Below are 6,160 nucleotides of genomic sequence, written 5' to 3' on the forward strand. Positions count from 1 at the left end.
ATGTATCTGTATTAACTAAATGTAACTGTCCTATCTATATGGGGAGAGGGGGAACAAAGATGGAGATCAATATGTATAATATTATACCTTTTTTTTTGGTTTTTTAGTGAAAAAACAGTTTATTAGAAGAAAATGTATACTTCAAAGAGGTAAAAGTGGGCCCGAGCAGAAAGCAGTGGTTCAAAGCCATTATTAGAAAAGAAAGTACACTCCAAAGGGTTTGGAGTGGGCCCTGAGCAAAGGCAAGGCTCAAGACGGGGGGCCACATTATGCCATTTTATCCTTGACCTAAATCGGGGTTCTATAACTTAACAAGAAGAGTAGAATGTACAGGCATTGCATAGGCAACCAGCAGTGCCTATCACAGATTATTTGATTCTTAAAACTAGGATTCCTTTGTTATCCCATACTGAAACTGGTGAGTCTCACAAAAAGAAAAGCAAGTTAATCCTGCAAATTTCCATAAGAACATGCCCCGTGAGCTCCAGCCCTAGACTAAGACAGATTCTCGTACCTCTTCTAGAGAATCACAGAGAAGTCGGTTTCATTTCTTACTCTCCCTTCATCCCTACCCTCAAACACATACACATTAGAAAGGAAACACGCAGAGGTCAGGGGCTTTATTTGGTTCACCAGTATCTATCCCCAGCACTAAGAATAATGTCTCTTACAAAAGTCATCTAGAATGAGTGATAATTTCAAAGCCAGTTCTAGAGTAGACCAAATGGATTCCTTTCAGCTATCCTGCCGCTCAGTCATTCTGTGGGTTCTCAGTGAGCTAACCCAGGGCCATTTTGCATTGATACAACCTCCAAAAGCCTCGTCAACTGAGACCTGGTAATTCATTTGTTATCTCCTTAATTGTACACCTCCATCCCAGTTCTCTCCCTCATAGTGCCTATAGAATAGAGGAGAGAGATGCCATACAGTGTAATTTAAGTAATGCACCCAAAGTACATGTCTGCAATGAGATGAGGAGCTTGCACCAAAATAAAAACCAATGACTGTTTCATTCATAGAAAGTCTTGCTACAAAGTCTTAGGGCAAAGTCTCTTACCTCCTTTCACAGACCAGTAACAGACTGAGAACTGCTGATAATATTTTGAACAGTGCTAATATAAATTGAGGCCTAAAGTACTCAAGCTCCACTACTTGAGGGTCTTTCTTTGTGCTAAACGTTGCCTTCTCCATCAAATCTATTTCCCGGTTGATGGAGGAACCGGAAGTATCATAAGCATACTAATTAAGATAATGAAAGACAAGAAAAAGAGGTGGGGGTTGTCGAATAAATATGACCTAAATTTATAATTTTGCACATAGGAATTCAGTCACTTCTCAGACCCTGGAAGTTAGTGATTAAATTGGTAGTAGATTACTGGCTATGTCCCAGGCAGCAATAATGTAGTTAAAAAGAGTAATTAAGCATGTGAAAATCAGGTGCAATGGCTAACAGTCCCGTTCACTTTCAAAAATTCTGTAGTCTCAATTATCTGTCACTTTCCATTTGATTTGCAACTTGGCTAAACTCAGGAGTTCCACCCCCACAGCACCATGTCATTTAAAGTCCAGTATCCAAACAAAAATCAGAAAATCATGATTTTTGAGTCTCTAGACAAACATTCCCATGAGCCAACGATCCATAAATAAACACTATTTTTCAGTCTTCATTACAAATCACATAGTTTCTCTTCAGGCAAGACTGCGCTGCCAATTTCTCTCCTTAAATATTAATCCCTTCTACTCCAAAAAACAAACAAAAAAACAGAAACCTGCAAACAGAAGTTCATAGTGAATAGAAAAAAGAACTGCCATCTTTCCATAGCTATGGTTGTCCTCTAAATATCACTGAAAAATAAAACTCCACTATTTTAAAAAAATTAACACAGACAAAATATATTCTTTAAAAATTCACAACTCTATACCTCAACTCACCTCCACCAAATAATACTAAAATCTCCACTTTCTCCGTTTTGATTTCTGTGGACCAACCACCACCTCCAAAAATCAAATAGTTTTATTGATCATGAATTCCTTGGCTTTCTTCCTTCAATATAGTCTATTTCTACAACCATAGCTCCCAAATTCAATAACAAAATTAAAACTTCCTATCTTTCCTGACTCCCACTCTAGCCATGCTCTTGTGTGTGCCCTCTATCCTTCCTTTCCACTGTGCTACCTACAGATTTTCTCCAAATACTTCTAATTTCCTTCTAAGTTTTATTATAACTAAAGTATTGATCCTTTCTACTTCTGCTATTTCTTAGTCACAGTAGAATCACAAAATTCATATAAATCAGAACTAGGTATAGACGGTGCTCTAACAAAACTTATTTATAAATTCTATTGCTCTAAAGTCCAAAGTAATATAGTCAATAATACTATCTGTTGGTCTCAGGCAGAGCTGAAGCATTTTCAACTTTGACATGTAGCCTTACTATCTGTGAAAGTTGATAAGTTGAAATTTTGTAAATAGCAGGGATTCTGTCCTTCCAAACACTTAGTATGTTGCTACCTATGGGTCTGTGCCTGATAACAATGTTTTGCATATCAGAGATACTCAGTAAATATTTCATTTGGTAGACAACGAATTTTACAATGCCTTAAAAGGAAAACAGTAAAAGAAATCTTAAAAATCACAACCTTTGTCTTCAACTCTAATGCTCTCTAATCCAAGTCCACACTTAAGAACAGAGCTTAAAGAAATGACCTTTAAAATAAATAAATAAACACACACACACACACACACACACACACACACACACACATTTACCATAGCACTTAGATCCATTTCCTTGGAAGAATGTTACACAGCAATTAAAAATAACATTTATGTAGAATATATATTATATGGAAAATGTTTTGGTATAAGGTTAAATGAAAAAGCACAGTTCCAAATTTTATCTACAGTATTATTGCAATTCATTTTAAAAGCCATGCAGAGAAAAAAGACTAGAAGGAACTACATCAATGAGATTACAGAAAATTTTTTTCTGTGCTTTCAAAATTCATACAATGAGCTCATATTACTTTTATGATGACACAAAAATGTTTTATTATAGAAATTCCAATATTTTACTCAAATAAGAAGGAATACAGACTATGTATAGGAGGTAACAAATGGAAATAGATATGTCTACTACACTGTCTGTATTTGGGGTTTATCCATTTAACAAATTTGTCCTATGCTACTACTGAGTTAATTTTTTATAGTAGGTAATAAAATTTTAAAAGCACATCAAAATATGCCATTCAAATCTTACTGCTGATAACCCATACCTCCAAACCACAGTTATTTTCAATTATGTTGACCTTTCAGTTTATCTAAATAAGCTTGCAGTAACCCAGAAGCAACGCTAATTTGAAATCCTATTTTTCCCACTTGTGTTTTAAGCAAATCATTGAGTCTCACGTATCTTCAGAGATGTTAAAACAGTCTTTCCTAGTGGTATATATCAGTGACCCCAAACCTCTACAGTCCATGAACTTCCTGATGCCTACCCCAAATTTCTTCTTGTTTCCATTTGAACTCATTCCTTCCATTCTCTCCTCAATACAACTGAGAGTAACTGCTCCCAGTCACTCAGACCCCACGAGACAGTGACCTTCTCTTTACATTATTATTATCCCATATTCATCCCATATAGCGTGAGTTTCATTTGACTATAAATGGTGCTAAAACAGTTCTGAGAGATTCCTTAACCTCCTGATATTTCTGACTATTAAAAAACAAATATATAAGATAACCATTAAATTCAAACATTAATGCTTTGCCACTATCTCATCTGGAAAAGCTTCCATTTACAGTGAACAAGCTTTTGATTGAAAGTGAAATCCCTTCAAACATTTTCTATCCTGGCTTCCTTTGGCCCCAGCTCCATGCCAATGTAGAAGCATCCAGGCCGTATCTTATCTTTTCCAGCTCATATCGCAATCGGCTTTTTATAGCCAGAAACTCTGAATGCAAAGCACGACATTGGCTACTGGCTTCCCCTGGCACTAGTTTCAAAGTTATTTATAACTTTAAAATTAGCGTGAAAGCCTACATTTCTCATCATAACTACTGAAAACATTCCCACTTTATATAAGAATGAGGTGGTCTTTCATTCAGAAGGAAAGCCCACACTTTAAACCTACGATATATAACTCAGGCAGAGCAATTCCACGCAGAAACAAGAATGCACTGAAGTCCAGCTCTTCTCTTTACAAACTTGACTCTTACCTTTCTGTTGCTTCCTATAAAGTAAATGTGTTTAAAATTCGGCTCTTGGAAGAAATTATCCAAAAAGAGCTTTTGAAGGGGGAAAAGAAAGGAGAAGACTTCTTGGTGAGTCACAGAGTTACAGAGCAACAAATTAAGAGGCAGTGACAGTGGGGCAGTCACTTTAGCTGAGTGTCAGTCACCCAGGATAAGAAAGAAAGGGGAGGTTACAAACCGGGGTGGGTGGTATCTAATCCTGAACCGCTCAGTCACTGACCTCACTGACAACTTGTTACTGAAAATACTTCATTGAAAAAGGCCAGACACATACTTTGCCTAGAGATCTACAAACATAGCTGTCAAGAAGCTTTGAGTAAGTTAGATTTGCATTTCTCTGGTTCCTTTCCAAAATAAGGACCCTTTACATCTAATTAAAGCTGAAGACTGGAATTATTGAAAGTGAAAAATGATACAGCAGAGATGATAGGAGTCCAGGAAATCCACCACCAAAAGATCAATTAGGTAAAATTCAGTGTCTTCAGTGTCATAGGATCATGTGTCACATCTGATGTGTTTTTCCTTTTAAATCTTACCTGTCTTATACCCTTGCACCAATTATTATACTCTGCTTCCAGAATTTATGTAGAACCACATAAAATTATCAGTAATGTACGTAAAGTGAAAATTTACCCAAAACTCCACAGGTGAAACCATTATTAAAGTTACTAAACAACAGCCTTCTCCAACAAAATTTCTTTGTTCTATGGCTATTTGTTTTCATATTTCCTCTGCCTTTTTTAAAAATATCCTATCCCTGAAAATCTTAACATTCACTGGAGCAGTTTGGCATGTCCCTGCCTTATGCTTTATCATTGCTCAATTCCTTGACACCCCACTTGAACTTGTACTGCATTTCTTTAGACATTAGCACTTTGTGACTCTCTTCCAATAGCTTTTCAAACAATAGGTGGTAACTGCCCCTAAAATAGACCTACTCATTTGAGTTTTGGCATTCCTGTTCTTAAAAGGCTGAATTCAAAATAAAAAGAAGGCATTTATTTATTAGCTCCACAGGCACTCTTAGAACAAATATTAGGAAGCCGAGAGGAAAGGCAGGGTTTAGGGACTGTCAGAGAGAATCAACTATGAAAGGGGTTTCATTTTATATGATTTCTAGGGAAACCAGCAAAATAATTATTTTTATGTAGCTTCCTTTAAAATATGCCTAATTGGCATTACATTTATCTAAAGATTCTTAGTTGCTAACATACTGTCCTCCCAGATATTTTTAAAGCAGCTTTTCCCCTTTAGGAATAGCTTCTTTTCACAGTGAAAACAAAGAGTAAGTTTTATGTCTCTCAATCCATCTTTTCTTGAATAAAGAGTTCACTTGACACTTGCAAAATAGAAGTTTTTGTTTTAGAGCTTTAATAATGAATGTTTTCCAATCCCAGATGTTGAATTGGGCCAAGATAGACAAATTCTATTATGAGCGAGCCTGCCTCCACTGTAAAATCACAAATAAGTTACCTACCTGCTCTGTACCTCTCCTTTCCATCTGCAAAATAGAGGTGAAAACCCCTGTTCTGGGGGTATGTGAATTAAGTGCATAAAATCTGAAGTGCTTCAAATTACACTGAACTCCTTAGAGATGCAATACAGATGCAATTATGGTACTGGTATTATCAAAACAACCAAATATTATAAATATCTGAAATGTAATTTTAAAAAGCTCTATGGAGTTGTTTTTCTAATTCCTTCATTAAAATGTCTGCAGCCTCCGAGATAGGTTTTTAGCTGCAGTATTTCCCACTATGGCCACAAGGGGTCCTCCTCCTAGCAATTCAAATCACGTCGGATTTGAAGAGCAAAGGCCCCAGCCTTCTGTATTTATATCGGTTGGCTGACAGGAAACACAGATCACCTATGTCAAGCTTCCATAGCTAACTATAGGGTAGCAAA

At 36.4% G+C, this 6,160-nt stretch overlaps 1 protein-coding gene across 2 annotated transcripts in view; it reads right to left on the reverse strand.

Annotated features, from left to right (window-relative positions):
- Window positions 1-4,397, reverse strand: part of CTNNA3 (catenin alpha 3) — a 1,445,036-nt gene extending 1,440,639 nt beyond the window's left edge. For both annotated transcript variants that reach the window (XM_019731774.3, XM_074339503.2), the window contains exon 1: window positions 4,220-4,397. The gene's annotated coding sequence lies outside the window, so the exon portion shown is untranslated. The remainder of the gene's footprint in view (window positions 1-4,219) is intronic.
- Window positions 4,398-6,160: the final 1,763 nt, after the last annotated feature.

The sequence above is a fragment of the Rhinolophus sinicus genome, chromosome 15, assembly GCF_057876585.1.
Source record: "Rhinolophus sinicus isolate RSI-liver-muscle chromosome 15, RSI-T2T, whole genome shotgun sequence".
Taxonomy (NCBI): domain Eukaryota; kingdom Metazoa; phylum Chordata; class Mammalia; order Chiroptera; family Rhinolophidae; genus Rhinolophus; species Rhinolophus sinicus.